The sequence below is a fragment of the Cupressus sempervirens genome, chromosome 7, assembly GCF_028749045.1.
Source record: "Cupressus sempervirens isolate cs-2001-9-10 chromosome 7, ASM2874904v1, whole genome shotgun sequence".
Classification (NCBI taxonomy): Eukaryota; Viridiplantae; Streptophyta; class Pinopsida; order Cupressales; family Cupressaceae; genus Cupressus; species Cupressus sempervirens.
The window spans coordinates 769,383,581-769,404,100 of record NC_143124.1 but is presented as its reverse complement, the minus strand read 5'-3'; the positions used below and the strand labels follow the sequence as shown (position 1 = coordinate 769,404,100).

General features: G+C 36.9%; 1 long non-coding RNA gene across 3 annotated transcripts in view; it reads left to right on the top strand.

Moving 5' to 3' along the window:
* LOC149549586 (uncharacterized) overlaps positions 1 to 19,377 on the top strand; it is a 58,183-nt gene extending 38,806 nt beyond the window's left edge. For 2 of the 3 annotated variants that reach the window (XR_016354119.1, XR_016354118.1), the window contains exons 5-6: positions 12,638 to 13,974; positions 18,984 to 19,377. This is a non-coding gene — a long non-coding RNA (uncharacterized LOC149549586). The remainder of the gene's footprint in view (positions 1 to 12,637; positions 13,975 to 18,983) is intronic. The other variant, XR_016354120.1, reaches the window with a different exon arrangement.
* Positions 19,378 to 20,520: the final 1,143 nt, after the last annotated feature.

Below are 20,520 nucleotides of genomic sequence, written 5' to 3'. Positions count from 1 at the left end.
TGCATTTTCATGTTGCTTCAGCTATATAAGTTCCAGTGGTTGTATTTGAAGTTTATTTGAGTGAGCAAATGACAAGTTAAATCATACTGGAATCAAGGGACTCATCTCATTGCAGAAGTATATGTTACAGTTCATGGACCAAAGAACAAATCGAGCCTTGTAATGTCTAGTGTATTTGGTGCAAGGCACTCAGACCATCTCCCATGGAGTCTTGAGTCTTAGTATATTTTGAGTCTTGATAGATTAGGAATTAGTTGTTTCATATCATGTTATTAGGTGTTCAAATTAAGATCATGTTGACCAATCTTGTGTTTTAAGTATTATGAGTCAGTGTGAGTAAAAAGTGGAAAAATGCCATGCAAAGGCATAAATGGAATATATGATAGTGTCAAGATGTCATAAGATGATAATAAACCTTTTAAGGTACCTAGGAAAGTATATTAGAACATAAAATACAAAATGTGAAAAAATGTAAAAATTGCCAAGAAATGTTGTCAGCAATTTCTTTGCAAAATTGACAAGGTCTAGAATGTGAACAATCATTCATCTTGTTTGAACTTCTTAGGGAGGTGAAAGGTCTTGTTTTTTGATATAAAGAAATGTAATTTCATTTGGATAAAGGATTAGAGAAGGAGAAGAGATGTGGAATAGATACATGCAGATTATGACAAATAACTTTGTATAATACAAGTCTATTTTTTTGGAAATCTGCATATTTGATATTTGTTTACAACCTTATGTTCTTCCTCACTTTCTCATGGTTTTAGTTGTTCAAATTAAGGTCATGTTATTAGGTGTTCAAATTAAGGTCAAATTAAGGTATTGTTTGAACTTCTTAGGGAGGTGAAAGGTCTTGTTTGTTGATATAAAGAAATGTAATTTCATTTGGATAAAGGATTAGAGAAGGAGAAGAGATGTGGAATAGAAACATGCAGATTATTAAACTTCCTTGTGAGTTAGTAATATGGGTCTTTGTATTTACGGGTTGAGCAACAGATTATTTGTAGTTTTCAGAATTGTTAATCACAGTAGTTGCATGCTTTTATTATATAAAGTTTGGGAGAACTTAAAAGGCGCGTGGATGTTTTAGATTTCCCTCCCATTAAGTAGACACCTTATATTGATTCCTTAAGTTGTGAATCAAAAAATTAATTGTTGTCATATGCAATAAAAAAAATTGTGAATCAGCATTCTGCAAAAAAATCGTGATAGTGTCTTGGTTGAACTTGCCCGTATGAAGACTACTATACATTCTTAGAGTACAGAGGAACCTTGAGGAGAGTAGAGCAGAAAGGAACCGGAGTCATGATGTAGAGTGGAAATATCACCCAAGTTTCATACAGATACAGAGATATGTTGATCATGTAGAATAGTTCAATTGATACATATGAAGTGAAACCTAACACATACAATTCATACCATAGTATTAGTAGGCCAGGAAATGATTTCTTTATTAATACTAAACATCAACATGAGTACAATACCACCTATTTATAGATGGGTCGGTTAACGCATTTCCTCACCACCTAACTACCCAACCCGACTAGCTTTAACAAGTACTAAACTTAACAGGTACTTTATTCCAACTACATCTACCCCCCCCAAAAGAAAGAGAAGTTGTCTTCTAGACAACTTTAAAACATGAAACCAACAAAAACAACTTTAACTTCAAGAAGAAGGATGGGAGGACATCCCTGTGCTTGAAGTTCCCCTTAGCTGTTGCAGGTCTCGCTCTGCTATCTTCTACTTTGTCCGAACACCCTGTAATACCCGTAGTGCGTCCATCTTTTTAGCTTCTACCACGGCAACCTTGCTCTTCAATTCAACTTTTTCTTTGTTCCAAGCTTCCTTCATTATTGTCAGCACTTCTAGGAGAGGTGATTGTTCCTGTCCCATAGAAATGATAGAGTTGCTCGTCCATGTGGTAGCCATGTCCTCCTCTAAATAGCCACCCTGTTCTAGTAATCCCCAATCGGTGTGGCAGTCAGTCTACATAAAGATGGCCAACACCTCGGTTGCCGTACTAATGGTCCCTAGATTCTGGGCCCTAGCCTGCTGCACGATCCTCCTAGTAGAATGCTCCATGGCATGAAACTCATTGAGGAATAGTTCGGCCTTGGCTGCAAAAGAGGCTATGTCTGGTGGTTCCTCGCACTCACTTTGTATCTCAACCTGTTCCTCAGTAGCTATCTCTGTGGGTGAAGACACCATGCTTTCCTCTTCAAGTAACTTGTCTGCTTCCTCCAGGATGGTGTCTGTCATGGCCCCATCCGTACTAGCTGGTGTCATCATGCTACCGTGACTGTGAATTTTTCCAGTTTTCTCCTCTCCTACTGGTTGTACCACAAGAGCAATCGGATGGACTACTTCTAGACCATGAGGTGTTTGTACCCTTACTTTATGAGCACATTTTGTTTGGCATCTCAAATCTATGAATTTAGTACGGGAGGACGGTTTCGGAAAGATAAGTGGCACCATCTTCGAAACTGATACTCTGGAAGCCCCACATGTCGGGGTTTGTTGCCTGCCCCCTATTTCTTCCTTGACTTCTGCATGATTTTTCTTGGAAGTATCTGCTGCCTCAGTTCTATTGGGATCACAAGATGGTTTCTAGTAAAGTTCCAGAGGTTCTGCTACCCCTACTAGAAGTTGTCCCTTCGTAGGTGGTAAAGACGTCACTGTCTGCAGAGTCCCCTGGAGATGACTCAGATGGATCTCCGCCTCCTGTGAGTCGGAGGAGGATGAATCCATATCCTTGCCTTCTTCTTCTAAACTTTCATCATCCTCTTCCTCTTGTGCTTCTTCGATCACTATTGTTTGTTTTGGTTTCTTTTTCTTGGGTTCACCTCCATTGGGAGATTCTACATCCAAGGTATCCAAATGGAGCCAGTAGGTCATAGCTGGTTTATATGGTTCTACTCTAGTAGTTGGTACCAGTGTTCCCTAATGTTTGCTATTCACCTACGTGCGTACTGCCTCTAAAAACAAGGCCACCGTATGATGAGGCATATAAAAGGCTTTATGTTGCAACTCCATAAATTCTCGCAGTCTCTTAGAAAGAAATTTAGCCCAATTATATGTCTGCCCTTTATACAATCCATCCACTATAGGAAGCATTCAAAGGAAATTGTCGGAAGTATGGCTGCCCGCAATGAGCTTATTTTTCACCAGATCTACCTCTACTGTTCTTCAAGATGCCTTCCCATTCCAGGCTTGTAAGATCTTTCTGGCACATTAATTTCAACCATTTCTTCTTGTCTTCTACTGTCATAGAAGTTTCTTCCACTTCTTGCCCTCTATTGGGAATTTCGAAAACCCTACTTATGTCTTCTGCGGAATAAGAAACTGTCACCTATTGCTGAAAATGTTGTACTACAGATTTATGACCTGATGCCTTATACCTTGTGATCAAATTTCGTAGTATAGGTTCAAACTCTTTTAATTCAAAAATCGGCATGAAAATGATTTTATCTACCTCGGCTACACATAATGCTTTCTTCAGTTGATGATCTACCTTGACTTTTTCCCACCAAGTCCTGCACTCGCTTCCCATCACACTCAAATGTAATATTCTCAGCAATGATTGTGATTTTTTGTGTCATTTTCCTTCTGCTTTTTTTCATTTTCCTTTGTTTTTTTTGGCTTCCAGTACCACAGGTTTCTTCTTCTTGGAGTCGATAATGTTTCCTTTGCTCAGATTCCCTATTCTTAATTTCACCATTTTGTATTGATGAGTTAGTTCCCAGATCTCTTGAAATTTTTGTATAAGCCACCTATACCAACCATCCTTTCGAAGTGATGGCTTGCAACTAACTTCCACGTGTTGTCCCGGACTCTGTACGGATTTCTTAGGTACTAACATGCTTATTTTTGTCATACCTCTGTCTGTCATACTCCTGCAAATTGCTATCGTACCTCTATCTTCTGTACTCTTCCAGACTATTTCTGTATGGAATTACTCCTTATGCCCCATTGTCGTATGGAATTATTCCTTATGCCTCCTTACCATATGGGTGCCCGTACGGATGTCAAGCTTAGTTCTCATATGGATGTAGTTAGCTGTCGTATGAATTAGAATAGCTGAAATAACTGTCATACGGATGTATCCAGCCACTGTACCAGTGGGAATGTTTGTCGTACAAATGGAATTTGTTGGAGTACGATTTGACTTAGCTGTCATACGGATTGACTTGGCTGTTGTACAAATTGTCTTGACTATCGTATGGATGGAAATTGCTGAAGTACAAATTGACTAGGCTATCGTACAACTTGAAACTGCCTCTTTCCATACCTTATTCCTTTGAACCCTGTTCTTTCGTACGTCATTCCCTGTGGTCTAGAACTGACCTAGTATGGCCACTCTTCTCCTTCGTACGGATGTCTGTTTGGATATTTCCTAAACCGCTACTTCTTTCACTCTTCCTTCGTGTACAGATATTCGTACAGCTAACTGAGCTACTTCTTCATGTCCTCCTTTGTCAATTATCATGATGTTTTGTGACTCTTTATAAGGACTCAGTTTATTTTCTCCTTCTTGGTTACGTCCATTTTTTTCTTTTCCTTCTTTTTCCTCTTTTATACTTATAAAATAGCTACTTGCCAATTTATTCCGTCTCTCATACACTTTTAACTTAGACCCATTTACTTGGTCTCTAATAGGTTTGTTATCCAAAGTAGATAACTTTATTGCCCAATTCTCTTCATACTTAGTCTACTCCTTCGAGTACCTTCCCTCTGAATCTGATTCTTGTATTTGTAAATATAACATTCTACGTGGAAAACTTCATAGTCTCCCATTTGCAAGTGGAATAATCCGTTAAGGGATTTTGTGTCATCGTCTGAGCATTCCCCTAGTCTGAGCGTCCCTTCCTCATCAGGTTCCATTCCTTCATAGTTTTCTCCTTCAAAGTCTCATACCAAGTCCTGACTTGCTGACTAGTTCCTGAGATCTATGATGTACTTTCTTCCATCAGTCTCAATAGATAGTGTGTTTCACTTCCAGTTATGGGCAGCTTTTGTTGCGACCAACCATCCCTTGCCTAATTAAGCATCGTACCCTTTCTTTTCTAAAGGGATAACCACAAAATCAATAAAAAATTGTTGTGTACTGACAATGACTTTTTGTCCCATCAGCGTTCCTATGCTCTTGATTCCATGTTGGTCCGCTCCTACTAGTTGAAATGTCGGGGGCTTGAGTGTAGGTTTCCCTAATTCCTTCCATGTTTCTTCTGATAAGACATTTACACTGGAACCTCCATCCATAATAGTATTTGAGAGTTTGCACACCGGTATCTCCATCTCTACCACCGTTGGTGTTCTCCCCATCCCTGTGGTGAACAACGTACTATCTTCTATGTGTACTTCTCCTTCCTTCTCTTTCTTTGAGGTTGTCTCTTTTGGTTTTGCCCCCTGTGTTAGTGCCACCTGCAATTGGGGTAATGTTTCTAGTAAATCACCTATTTTTACTAGGATAGTAGTTTCCAGTACTTGCCTCACAATATTCGTTATACCCTTACTAGAACTAGGTTCTTGTGATGTTGTCTTTCCTCGCTCCCCCGTGCTATCTTGAATGTCTTTCTTTGCTTCATGAAATCTTACCATCTCCATACTAGCATCTAGATAGGTTAATTTTATGGCTTGCATCCTAGTGACCACAAGAATTTCCTCTTCTACATCTTCAATGTCTAACATATTTACTCCCTTCTATCTCGAGCAATTTGCATCTTCGTGATTGCCTGGCCCACACCGTTTACAGAGCATGCCTTCATTTTGTCCTCCTCCGCTTTGGCAATCTCGTGAAAAGTGTCCCCAGTCATTGCATCTCCTACACTGGATCACTGGTCTCCCTTTGGAATCATACTGAAGTGGACGTCGAGGTGTGTTGTTATTGCTATTGTCATTGCTATTATTGTTACTTCCTCTCCTGTTGTTTCTGTATCCTCCTGGTGAGGCTTCCGTATTTGTATTCATATTCGTATTCTTTTGAGGAGTGGAGGGTGGTGTGGATTGTTACCCTTGGGTCAGGAATACTTGAGCACTCCGTGTTTTTCAATTGTAAGGACAATCTTTAATTGTGTACCCCATTACTTGAAAAATCTCGCAAAATGCTTTCTTTGGGAAAGATCCTTTTGTATGGCCTTCCTTTTCACAGTCAGTACACCAGAGTTCTCTCCCTTATTTCTTTTCTTCTTTACTCCCTGCCACTTCCTTCATCAATCGTCTCAGATCTTTTCTTAAGGTTTGACTTTGAATAGTTTTGGATTCTTCTTCGCTCTCTTCCAGACTTTCACTCGAGCTTCCATGCCTTCTCACCTTAGAGGTTTTACTCTCACTTTCTATGTCCATGGCACGGGTACATGCAACCCCAAAGGTTGATGGTGGAACTATCTTCATTTTTTTTTAAGGAACGGTGTTAGTCCTTCAATGAACCATCGTTTCTTCAATCCATCTATTGGCTTGTTGTCCAGTTTCCCTATGAGCTCTTGCAGTCGTCTAGTTTAGGCTTTGACAGATTCACTCTTCTCTTGTCTTGTGTTATATATCTCTGTTACAATTTCATCATCGTCTCTTAGCAATCTGAATTCCTCTTCAAAAGTTGTGCAGATATTACTACTGGTGTTTTTCTTTGCTACGTCCAAGTCAGTATACCAATCAATGGCAATACCCCTTAGTGTGGCGGGGAAGGCTTTTAACCATTCTGTTGGATCATTTTCTCCATTTGCTTGCCATATTTTTATGCATGTTTTATAGTGCCAAGCGGGATCCTCTAAACCGTCCCCTGTGAACCTTGGCAATTTTTGTTTATCTATAGCCATTATGTGAGGTTTTTTCCCTCTTGTGGGAACACTTCTTCCAACACCTTCCTCCTGATGGAACACCTCCCCCCGATGAAACACTTTGTCCAGAGTGGACTTTGGATGGAACATGTCCTCCCGACTGGAAGTTCACTCTCGAGAAGGAACTACTGAAAGTATCTTCTTCTTCTTGGTTTTGCTCTTGTCAGAGGTCTTTCCCCGCAAGCATCTCTGGATTTCTGTCTCTCAACTTCCTTGTTGGTGTCTCCAAGATGACCAAATTTGCTATACTTTCAATTGTATGCTCGATCAATCCTTCTTGGATTCTCGTGGAATCCTCTTGTCCTCCCTTTAAGTTACGATGTCTCTCCTGTTGCTGCTAGAGATGTAGTACCCTCAAGGTGACTTCTTCCTCGGTTTCTTCTCCTTGTACCTGCCTGGGATATATATTTGGAATCAAGGGCATGAATCAATTTTATTGTCTTTCTCTTTTACTCGTAACAAATTGCTTGCTAACAGACAAGGAATCTCTCCCAAGAGATCATACACCGCTAGTGGTACTGGAAGTTCGTTGCGTACTGTACCTTCAAGGACCGTTCTCTCGGGCTTCTCTTCATACATACTAACCGACTGCCACTTCCCAAGCCGACACCAGATCACATGTCAATTGATCTTCCCTGGTTAGTTCCTCCTCTTCTTGTCACTATATATTACTTGGATGAGTGGTACAAGGGGCCTTCCCATTACTCCATCCTACCGACCTCCAGGTTTGGACTTAGGCAACGGCGCCAAAAATGTAGAATGAAAATATCACCCAAGTTTCATACAGAGATAAAGATATGCTAATCACGTAGAATAGTTCAATTGATACATATGAAGTGAAACCTAACACATACCATTCATACCACAGTACTAGTAGGCCAGGAATGATTTCTTTATGAATACCAAACATCAACATGAGTACATTACCAATGTTCCAAATATTTATAGATAGGTCGGTTAGTTGAAAATCAACTGACGGATTTCCTCACCACCTAACTACCCAACCCGACTAGCTTTAACAAGTACTAAACTTAACAGGTACTTTATTCTGACTACACATTGGGGCAATTACCTTATTCAATAAGGAAATTTTCGCTATTACTCAGGTTTTTGAATTCTGTCATCTACCAATGAGTGGAAGCCCGAAAGTCAGAAGCTTGACATTGGCTTTGACAAGGTAATGTTATTTGGAAGCTTTTGTGTTGTTTTTGGAGAGTGAGGTTAGAAAGAATAGATGTGTTGTTAGGCTTCTCTGTTTAGACTCAGCCTGCAGATTATTTATTTGACTGAATAGTGGGAATCCATAGTCTTGGAATTATGTCAATATCAGTAAGAGATATCTCAATCTGCCTTCAGTTTGAGAGGTGTTTTTGGAGAATTTGAGTTCTTAATCTACCTTCCAAGGGAAGCTATAAGGTAGAGCAATTTGTATTGGTGTTGTGAAGCCTCTAAGGTGTCTAGAACCTTATGAATAGTGAAGGTACTGTATTGGCAATGAGTTAATTCCTTTGGAAACTTATAGGGATATGATGTTGATAAAGATCCTACAGGTGCGAGGTGATGAAGGTGTTGTGTAGTGAGGTGTGAGAGGTTCTTGTGTGATTTTTTTTGAAGGTATAGGTGGAGACAATTGGAATAGGTGAAATTGGCACAAGGAATAGGCCATTCACCTTGTCTCTAACCTTAGAGAATTGAAGGGGATAGCATATGTTATGCTTAGGTAGGCTTGGAAGAAGCCTAGCCTAGTTTGAGAGTTTTTGTATTAACAAACAAGTATCATCACCACCATTACTTGCATTAGTATTGCATATAGTCAAGTAGATAATATGTATGCTCTTCAATGAATACACAGAAATCAAGCTATATGCCTTTGGCTTGGTTGAGTTTTGTAATGTGAACAAACCCATTAAATTGAGTTCCAAAATCAAGATTGGCACAATGTGTTTAACAAAAAAAGGAGGGGTAGGAAGATACCAATTGTCAAATGAAAAATAAGAGTTGGGCAATGTGTAAAAAACATTATTGAAAAGAAATGGAGTTGGAAAAAAGATGAAGAAATGAACATGACGAGAAGAGAGAATGCTAAGGGACAAAGAGAATCTCTGCAAGCAGACTTGAGAAGATGTTTCCTTTTAATTAAAGATTGGATGGTTGCCTCAAGATTGAATCAGATGAATAAGAGGAATAAGGCACACTCAAATAGAGAAAGAGCAATGAAAAGAATGGTTTTAGAATGCTATGAGGAAGTAATCAAGAGAAACAAATATGGAATGGCATTGCTATGAATATCAGCAATGTGATGATTTTACTATTGGAGCAGTAACAAAGAGGGATAATGATGTTTGACCAATTCTAGAAGATATTCTAAAGGAATGTTGAATCCTTTGCATTTCTAAGCGAGAGGGATTGAAGATGAGGACTTGTCAAATGTTATTGATCAAGAAGTTTCACAAAAATGACTTCTAAGAGACATGATTTTATGGCATGTAGAGATAATGAGAATTGGCAAGGAAAAAAATCTTTGCAATGTCATTTAAGGTTCGCTTCCTAGGTTCCCACTGCTTCACTTGCAGGCCTCATAGTGGTGGGGCCAATGTGGTTGATTATGTACTCTCCAACCAGTTGTTCCTCCATTCCATCTACCACTTCTCCATCACCCCCATTCTGCCTAAGCGGCTAGGGCAGAGAACAAAGTATACAATTACTCTATCCAAGATGCATAAGAGAAACAAAGAAAACAAATTCTAGAATAACTTGAAAGATTTCATTTTCATATTCCTTTCCAAGGTAGATATACACATAAAGGTTTTCAATGGAAGAGAAGACGAACCTAAATCAATAGAATTCATAGTTGAATAAGCGCCTTCCTCCAACTACAGGCCCAGGTTTGGGGAGTTCCACTCAACACACTTAGATATGCCTGCATGAAGCAGTGGCCTATGATGGCTGATTTGTGCAAGCAGAAAGATGGGAAAAGCCCCAATATTACTCAGAAGGGAAGACCTCAACGTTAAACCCGAATGAAACCATGGTCTGTGCAATTGCCGCTTGAAATATACCATATAACATTTTATTTTTATTTTTTTTGTTATGTGACCCGAGTTGGTCAAAATTTCGACCAACTTGAATAAACCTAAGGTGGTCAAAATTTCAACAAACTTGGGCATAAAACCCTCATTTGGTCGAAATTTCAACCAATGCGGGGATAATAAAAAAAATTTAAAAAGATGAAATCATAGGCCAATATGGCCTGTGGCTGAAAATTTTGGTAGAAAAACAACTGAAAACGTACTAGTGGGAGAAAACTATTTTCTAATGAAGTTCAAATGTTTATCAAGAGCATAAGTGTGGGGAAATAAAGAGTCATGGCAGTGAGATCAAATGGCTTATGTGTGACATCTCACTATATGTGTTTTTCACAGTATCATTATTTAAGTGTTTGGATTTAAATTCTACTTGTGAGTCTTGTTTTGACCCATTTTTCTTAAACTCCATTTATTGGTGCATTATTCCAACTTTAGTTTTCTCATGCAGCATCAAACTCCAATCTTTCATGCACCATCCAATAATTTGGGATCTCTACTGCGTATGATCCATTTTTTTCATGCCCAAATTGAAGTCACTAGTGCAACATTAATTCAAATTGATCCATTGCCCTATTTGAGGCTCTTTGTTCCTAACCTCTGGTTAACTATTTGATGTACTAATTAAACACTAGGTACTGCATTAGATCTAGGATTTTCTAAAGGTTTTATTTTGTATATATCTTGCATTAGTTTGCAGATTGTAATCAATCAATGATTAATAGATTTTTATTTTGAAGCTCCATTTTTCTCTATTTTTTAATCTTGCAATTTGGCCTCTTTCTTTCATCAAGATTATCTGTGAAATTCTACATGGTATCAGAGCTTAGAGAGTTGGAAGAAGAAGCATTGATTTTATTTGCAGATATTGCAGACTAGAGATTGTTTAGAATGAAAAAGTTTTATTAGATTGGGGGTTGTTAATGTGTTTCTTTTTGTAATCACAAACTAATATAAAGTTCCATTTTTGGGAGAGATCAATAACGTCTAGTATTTATTTCATCTTTCTATTGTCAAGCTAACCTTAGAGAATTATCTGTCTTGGAAAAAGGGGGATAGAGAATCACTGCCTTGAGAAAGATCTATTGCCCTATCTCCTCGGATACATTTCTAAGCCCAACAATTATGAACAAAAAATTGCATGGTTTAATAGTAATGATATTGTCTATGGACTAATGTGTCTTACTATTTCTAAGGATATTTTATATCATATAGAGTGCACAGAGTGCCCTTTCATTGCTTGGACCATCATTCGACAATTGTATGGAGAATTGACTCTTTATCTGAAAGTGATGATTCCTTGGATAAATAGGCTTTTATGGGTGATACTAAGATTTTAGTTGCCCCATCTTGTGTGGACACATCCTACTTGCATAATCAGTTTATTGACCACCCTGGTGCTCTTGCTGTTTCTTCAGAGATTAGAGTTGCTTCATCAAAAGCCTCTAATGATTCTTTGCAGCAGGATCATTTGTGTCTTCCGGATTCAATTCATTGGGATCAATTTCTATTAGGAATGTCTATTTTGTTTGTAGAATCTTTCATTTTGGATCTAGATGACAATATTGATTCCATACATCTTCTCTTTGATAACGGTGATTCTTCTTCAGTTGTTTTTAGGGAACCTTTTATCGCTCTTCTTCCTTCTCTACATGGTCATTCTTCATAGATTGATATGAGTTTGGATACTTTTGCACAACAATTTGATGAGATCTATTTTCCTTCTTAGGAGATAAATGTGTCCTTTGATTATATTGTCCATCAGTGTCTAAAAGATTCAAGCTATTTCAAGATCTACACGGAGACCATGGAGCAGTTTTCAAAGGCATCATACATTTTGAGATTTCTTCCTACATATTCCTTTCAGGATTGGGGAGACTTCATTCACACATCTTCAATTTTGTTTCTTCCTAACGGAAAGAATGTTGGTCAAAGATCATGGACCACCTTCTGCACATAGTTTCAGACATCTACCATTGACTGCTCGTTTTGGAGGGATCTATCTTCTCTTCCAATTCACTTTCTCAGAGAGCTTCTTGGGGTGAAAGAAATTGTAGCATGGTAGTTTTATTGCTTTATTATAAGCATCTATTTTGCCGGGGGGGGGGGCCCTCTTTATTTTCCTCAAAAATTTCTTTTCTCCAAAGTTAAAATTAAGGGGGGATGTTGGTGCATAATTCCAACTTTAGTTTTCTCATGGAGTGTCAAACTCCAATCTTTCATGCACCATCCATTAATTTGGGATCTCCACTACATATAATCCATTTTTCTTATGCCCAAAATTGAAGTCGCTAATGCAACGTTTATTTAGATTGATCCACTGCCCTAACTAAGGCTTTTTGTTCCTAACGTCCAGTTAACTGTGTTATGTACCAGTTCAACACCAGCTACTAGCTAGTGCATTAGATTTAGGATTTTCTAAAAAAATTATTTTGTATATAGTTATACCTTGCTTTATTATGCATATTGTAATAAATCAATGATTAATAGATTTTTATTCTGAAGCTTTATTTTTCTATGTTTTTATATCTTGCAATTTGACCTCTTTCTTTCAGCAAGATTTTATCTGTGAAATTCTACACCATTAAGACTTTGAATCATAAGCACCATCAATTTGCAGTATCTTGAAAAATGGACATTTATATTTTGAATTATTAGATTTAAAAGTGTGACCGTTGACCATATATGAGGGCTGATTTTCTCTTCTTACATACACAGATCTCCTGATAGAATTTAACAAGGAGGGAGTGGTTGTGCAGAAGGAACTTAACAGCCAGTGCGGCTCGCCCTAATACCCAAGGATCATAACATAATGGAAAGATCACCATTGATAGAACTTTCAAGCTTGAACATTCTGGTCCCGTCATCAATGGGAAACAATGTTATGCCATGAATGGTGTTTCCTTCTTCAAGTCAGCGTCCAATCATGGCATTTGGATGGGTACTCCTTTGTATTAGGATAAGTTATGAATTTTGAAGCCATGATGATTTTCCTGTTCTGTTCTTTTTAGTGAAACAGATTTGGAGGAAGAGATTGGACACCTGAAAGCAGGAAGGATTACAATCTAATTGATGCAGTTTCTCGCTGTACAATGTAGATGTGTAACCATATCAATGATTTCCTACTGAATAAGAAACCCTATTGTGACATATACGCACACCTGTGAATAATGGTGCATGTTTTTTGATAATATTAAGCAGCAAATCACAGACAAGGCATGGCAAGTGTTTAATAAAATGCCTCAAAGAGATTTGGTTTCATTGAAAGCTATAAATTACTAAATATGTACAAAGTGAACTTGATGGAAGGATTTTGAAATCATTAGACAAAATTCACTAACCATATAAGAACAAGTTGGTGAATAGTGAAACTGTGAAGGTTTGAGTTCAACAGAAGCAATAAATCAAAATCCAACTTATAGTGATCGGGAATATTGTAACCAACACAAACTCCATCCTCAAGGGAAAAGAACCTGTAATCTGGTGTTCGACCAAATAAAATGATTTATAATCAGATTAGAGACAAACTTCAGCTTTTACAACATGTTTAACAGAGACGCATTTGTCAGGCTAAAAGGCACGTGAATTAGATAGACCAGAGTTTACGTTGGATTGCAATGGCTCATCATAATTCAATGAATTTATCACCATTGAGAATTTGATTCTAATGGAAACTTAATGCAAATGCAGGAACTTGAATTTCAAATCTTACCAGTTCTCTTTGGACCATGCCATGTCAGACATGCTTCCAAAACATGGAATCGTGGATGAGGCACATGAACTGTTTGACAAAATGCCTTAAAGAGATGTCATCTCATGGAATGCAATGATTGGAGGATATCTACAAATGAATTTTTGCAGAGAATTCAGAAACATTCAAGCAAATATAATTGGAAGGGGTACAGCCAGATTATACAACCTATGGCAGCATTTTGCGGGTGCCAAAATGGAAGATTTGTGCATTCATCAAAGAATAAAAGAGAAGAATGATGTCAGATGTTGTAGTTGCAACGGCCCTGGTAGGAATGCATTCAAAATGTAGAAGCATATACAAGGTATGTGAATTGTTTGAGAAGTGTTATCATAGGCTGCATTGTTCACAGGATATGCATACAATTGATTTGATGAAAAGATTTAGGAAACATTGCTTCGATTTTAAAATATCAATAGTAAAAATGTTTATGTGGATGTATCTTGGTATATGTCAAATCCCATTAAATATGGCTCGAGCAGCCTCATATAATAGCTATCTCATTATCCAATAGGCTAAATAATTAATACTGGAATTACAAATATTATTTGCTTTAATTTTACATGTGTGATATTGTTATTAGGATTCAATTGTGTAGCTTTTGAGTCAAATTTATTGACCCATGTTTCATGAATAGTGGTTCACACGAATGTCTCTCTCATGAGAATGAATGGAACACTTAACACTTACTGGATCTTGGTGACACTCAAGACGTGAAGTATCGGACTTCCTGGGAGGTCACCCATTCCAGTACTACTCCAACTCGAACATGTTTAACTACAGAGTTTACTCCATAATTAAACATACTCTGCTTGCATCACCATTTATGAAACTTCACCAAATATTGTACCTTATATAGACCACTTTTGAGCGGTGAAGTAGAATTTTCTTTGTTTGAAAGATGTACCAGAATTTGCTTTGAAATGCAGTACTTGAAAAGAATTCTTAAAATGCATGTGTGTAGAGATTTAACGATAAGCATCTCATTTATCTTCTCTGATTCTGTTTATTATGTGAATAAATTAGAAAGCAGTTTGACATTTCCTTGTATTCTAAATCAAGCTAAAACTTGTCTGAACTGCGCTGATCCATATATCTGGCTAAAATATAGCTGGGCATAGGGCATTTGCATTAATTAGATGATAGAATATATTTGCATTAACATGGTGTTTATAACAACCCAACTGGCTATGTTTTTTCCATATGTTGAATTATCTTGTGCTTTGAAAACAATTAGGAAATTATATTTTGGAAGATTATGATGCTCAGGTTCTCTCTCAATTGCATGTTTTGTTAGGCATCTGATTTTAAAGGTTTCGTGCAACTATGTAGTGAGTACACATTTTAGGGTACAAAAGCTTCAACAATTTGCAAGAATGTGCTAACTTCGCTTTAGAGTTTTGTGTTTTGTTGTTTAAATGTCTTGTGGTTGTCTTTGAAAGTGAATTAGTAGAATATTGCATGGACTTCTTCATTTCATGTCCTTTCAAGACCTTTCTAACACACAAAGTGCTTAGTTATCCTAGATATTACTTCACAACATTATATTATATATTCGTTCCTCATGTTTTTAAATTTGACTTTATATGATTTTGTGTTTCTCTGTCGGTTGACACCAACATGTTGATTGTTTTCATCTGATATACACTTTCAAATATTTACATGAGCTTTCCACGGTTCATGTAGTACCATATGTGATTACTTTTGGTCTTGACTGAACATGTTTGTAATTAATGTTTTGATTACACTCAGTGAGCCAACCCAACATCAGAGAGAGGATAATGATGAATTTGATTGTGGAATCTTTCCGCCCTGACATTGGGTCACAGAGAATGATCAATACAGTATTTACAAAAATACAAAGCCATGATCAGTATAGATTGTGGAAATTCATGGTTTTAGTTAAGAGCATCTTTTTAATTGATGTTCTCATTACATTCAGTGAACCTAACCTACTTTCAATATTTGGCCTGCACTTTTTATAGTTCTTAGAGTAGAATGTATATTTTCTTTTGATGTTGATTTTGTATGTTTTATATTGATGCTTTGGTCACAATCAGTGAGCCAATCCAACATCATAGAGCAGATAGTGATGGATTGAATTGCATAATCTTGCCTCTTTCTCTTGTTGGGTTAGATAATTCTATGTGGTGGAAGCGTTAGTTAAGAACAAATGTAGTCAAATTCACTAGTAATCATACAGTTCATCGCTTTTGATATTAGAAATAGAATTAGCAGATTTTGTAATCCAATTTGTTACTCCCTTCTCCACTGCTCTTGATGCTAAAATTAGAATTAGAATTAGTGGATTCTAATCAAATTTGTTACACCCTTCTCCATGATGTTGGTTGGATTATTGAATGTGATCCAAGTATCAATTAAAAGTATACACAATGAAAACCAAAAATAATCATAAACTATAGACTTTTAACATAAGCATTTGACGTGTTTAAATTCTTTTTTAATGACTTGCCTTTTGATGATATATTTGGAATTTTCTCTTTAAGACACATATGGACAGGATCATATGAAGTTCATCCATGGGATAAAATCTCTTGGAATGAATCCAAAAAGAATAAAGGAAAACAAGGTATACTCCTTGATCGCTCACTCTGATTGTGTTACAACATATTTTACAAACTTGAAGATAAAATATTCTGATGTGGGTACCCAATCTTTCCAAACTGTTCTGCACAGTACAAAACTTTCCAAACTGTGGTAATTTATGGAGGGGTAGAGTTCTATAGCCTCTTGTTTGCTTCCTGTTAAGTACCAGAATTTGCAAGATAGAGTTCAGTAATTCTGGTATAACATGGGAATCACTTCTACGTGGGACATGCTAATGAAGTGACACCTCTGGTTTCTAGGCCGGTTTCTTTCAGATGTTTCACTAAAACTCACAAACTTTCTAAGGGAAAGGGAGAGAGAGATAATGAAAAAATGAAATTAAACCTATGGTGATGCACCTAAAGTTCGAATCTGTGATATTCAGAGAACTTTTACACTTGAAAATCATGAAACGGTTTACAAAACTCATACAACTTGCCTAACATAGCATTCACATAAATATTTTGCAGAAAGGTTGAAATGGTTATTTGCTCAACAAAGGAAAATAAACTTTCACAATGAAGAACACATTACATCTGCTCACACAACCTACAACCTGTGCCATACATTTACCACAGAATAGGTACAAAAGTGAGACAAAACTAAAAGGAAAATGATGCTTTCACAAACAATTCTATCAAATCACACTACACAATTCTGCAAATGACAAGAAGATGATAAAAATGTGACAAAATAATCTCCAAGGTAGCTTCTGGATATCACTAAGTTACAAAATCATGCAGAAAATATGCTCAAAGGATTGAGAAAATCACTAAGAGCCAAAAAATTGCATAAGAGAGAACCCCTTTACAAATGAGCTTCCCCACTCATTAAGTACCAAAACTCTCCAAGTAGTTCCACCAAAAAAGGCTTTAGAAGCTTCTTGGGTCGGATTCAACAAGAAACCCACAAAAATAGGACCCTCTACTCTTCAAAAAGAAGTTAAAAACAAGGCAAAAGACACCTCATGTTATTAAGATACTTATGACTCACCCAAACCATCCCCAAAAAAAAACTCCAATTGCTCATAAATGGCTTCTAAAAACTAGGAGAAAGTCAAATTTGACCATTCTCAATTGACTTTATACCTCCTAGATTCTTTCCCCTTTTTCCATACAAATTTGACTGCAAGACTCAATCAATAAAAGACTTCTTCTTGTGTCAAATCTAAACTCATTTGCCATTATTAAGTACCACATGGACCCTATTCTCTCTCAAACATTTAGAACAAGAACAACTTTTCTAAATTTGGCTTCATATTATCATTGCATTTAAATTTAACATTTTAACTAATTGATTTAGAATATCATCAATTAGTTAATGTTAACACAAATTTCAAAATGTATAATAATAATAAAATAAAATAAAGTATTAAACAACAAAATAACATATTGCTTAACAAAACTCAAGTAATGGATTATTAAATTGCTCAATAAAGCCAAATGAAAATCTATTTATACTTTCATATACCATTGACAGATGAATTTGAAAATTAAAAACCAACATAAAGGGCAATTGCCTAAATACTTCTTCATTTTCTCTCTTAAAAGTCCGATAGCTGCTTTGTCTATTAGGTTTAAAACCCTAGCGATTTTCTGTACTACTTATGACAATCTGGGCAACATTAAGCTCGTTTATGAGACCAGCAACAAATTTGTGGAAATTCTGTTACAATGTTGGCTTCTTTTGAGGCTGCCATAACTGGATTCAACACACAAATGTTGGTGCCTTCAACTTTTATTGCCGCCATCTGCTGGGTAAGAATGATTCACGCCATTCTTTGATGTATCTCTCTGAGATTTTGGTGCAGCATTTGTATCTTCTCTGCTATTTTTGTTCCCCATTATATCTCTGCTATTACATACTCTTATCTGCAGAAATCCTGGTGTATTTTCTCTGTTGCTTTTCAAAATAGTTTTGTTGTTTGTCTTAACAAGAGAAATCTGGGTTCAAAGCCACCATGTTACGGTTCCCTGGCTTGAGATGATCTTTGCTACTTAGCCGCCATGTTGACTGTTCTGTTTAAAGTTGTTGCTGCTTCTGGGTGCCTTCGAAAACCGAGACTGGTTTTAAATAAGAAAAATATATGACTTGAGAGAAAATTTATTGCTTCCCTGTTGTGTTGTTGGATGAGCTGTTGCTGTTGTTTTTCTGGAATGCTGTTGATTGGACATTGGAGGCATGATATGCTTTTGGGCACGTTTTTGTTTGATTTGAGCCCACGGATATTTTCAATGACTTGCTTATTTTTGAACTGTTGCTTATGGGTATTCTGAAAAGCTTCCTCATAAGAGTTTTGAGCATATAACTTACATCTTCTTGTTGTTGCTTGATACTGGTTCAACAATGGAAACTTCTCTCCTTGTCTGCTATTGCCAAACTGGAGGAATGTTCAGGCTTATGTATATTGTAGAAAGTCTTAATGTTTCTCAATATCATTTTAGTTGGCATGTTTTTGTTTGATTTGACATCCCTTTGCTCTACCTGTAGCTCGTACTTTCAGCTCTGATCTGTCATCTTCTTACTGCATTTTAACAATATTGATGCTAATCCTTGCAACTTTAGCACCAATCTTCCTTTCTGCTATGATTTCCATTTTATTCAAGTGTAATGATAAGGAAGAATGGATGTTTATTGCATTTGAGTTGAGCTATGCCATCATTGCTTAGATCGTGATGATCTAATCCACCCTTCTTTACATTGCAGGATCTTCCAGACCTTGGTGAGCAACCCATCAATGGACAAACCAGCAAGGAGTGAGCAGTCAGTCATTACCAGGCAATGACTGGTACCCTTTGACCCTCACGCATTTATCTTCATTCTTTTCTTGATGTTTTACTTGCATAAAATAGGGAAAATGATATAGTGAAGGCTACCCTCACAGCCTTTTTGTGTGAGAGGTACATATGTAATTCAGTATTTTACTTTCTCATTTCATCAATTGTATGAACAATTGAATCTCAGATGTATAAACTTGTGATGATTAATACAAATGCCACTCTTTGATAAAAATGGATGGCAGTGATGTAATACTGGACTTCTGACCTTCAAGATGTGTACCTCAAAAAAATGCAATAATGCAATTTTTTTGCCTCCACAATTTTACACGTGCAAAATTTTGGTAACACTTCCTACAACCATGAATGAAGGTGTGGTGCTCTCATGAGAAATCGAACAACATGAACTGGTAGATGAAAGAGATTCTTTCTATTGTAACTTTGATGTTTCATTTGTTGGAAAGAAAAAGATGGTCCTTCAATGATTATGTAATGACCCTCTCTATAAAGGCCACTGAAACCCTCAAACTGAACTAAGGAATTTTGTCAAACACTTGGCGTGTAATGAATAATAACAGTAACAATATTCAGAATATGGCAATTTCAGATTTGATACTTTCAGAATATAATCGCAGAATTACAATATATATAAAGCCTTTGAACGATATTTCAATTACAATGCAATAAATTCTGAAATTGTTTTATTACCAATTCTGGACTGATTATTACAATGACTGTATGACAGCAAATTTACCCAAAAATTGACATATATTTCAGAATGCAAGAACCTGGTTTGAAGAACTATGGAAGAACACCAAGTTCTGATGCAAATCGTTGATGAAGACCTCCAACCGCACCCCCAAACTGTCCTTAATTTGCAGCTGCTGCCCAAACTAGCAGGGCCGTACCAGGCCGTACCTGTACGGCTGCTAGATAAAAATAATATCAGGGTTTTGGGACCCCCAAATGCAAGGAAAATGGGCGCCTAGGGTTAGGTAGTAACCCTGTAAAACCATAGAAAATAACTCCAAGGGGTTGAGGAGATATGAGCAATTATGTGGTTTCGAACCCTGCTTTGCCAATTCTGAAAAATGCACCTATTCTGTCTTCAAACTCTTGTCAAATGCTTCTCCAATGATAGGGCAAATCTGAAATCCTTATTCCAACCAAACAAACCCTAACAACGAATTCTCAATAAGCTCCAATGAGATGGTTGAATACCAACTCCAATTATGCAACAATTCAGGTGATATTTCACACCCTCAAAGTCGCCAATCCAAGGGAGTGATTCGTTCCCAAAGATCGAATAATAATTTGCAGATCCAAAGTCCACAAATGTCTTCACAATGAAGAAGTAGAAGAGTTCTCAAATCCAAGCATGTCCAAATGAGAGGCTCAGCCCTCTATTTATTCACTTTTCTAAGAAGTTGCTAGAACTTCTAGAAACATCCTTTATAAATTCTCAT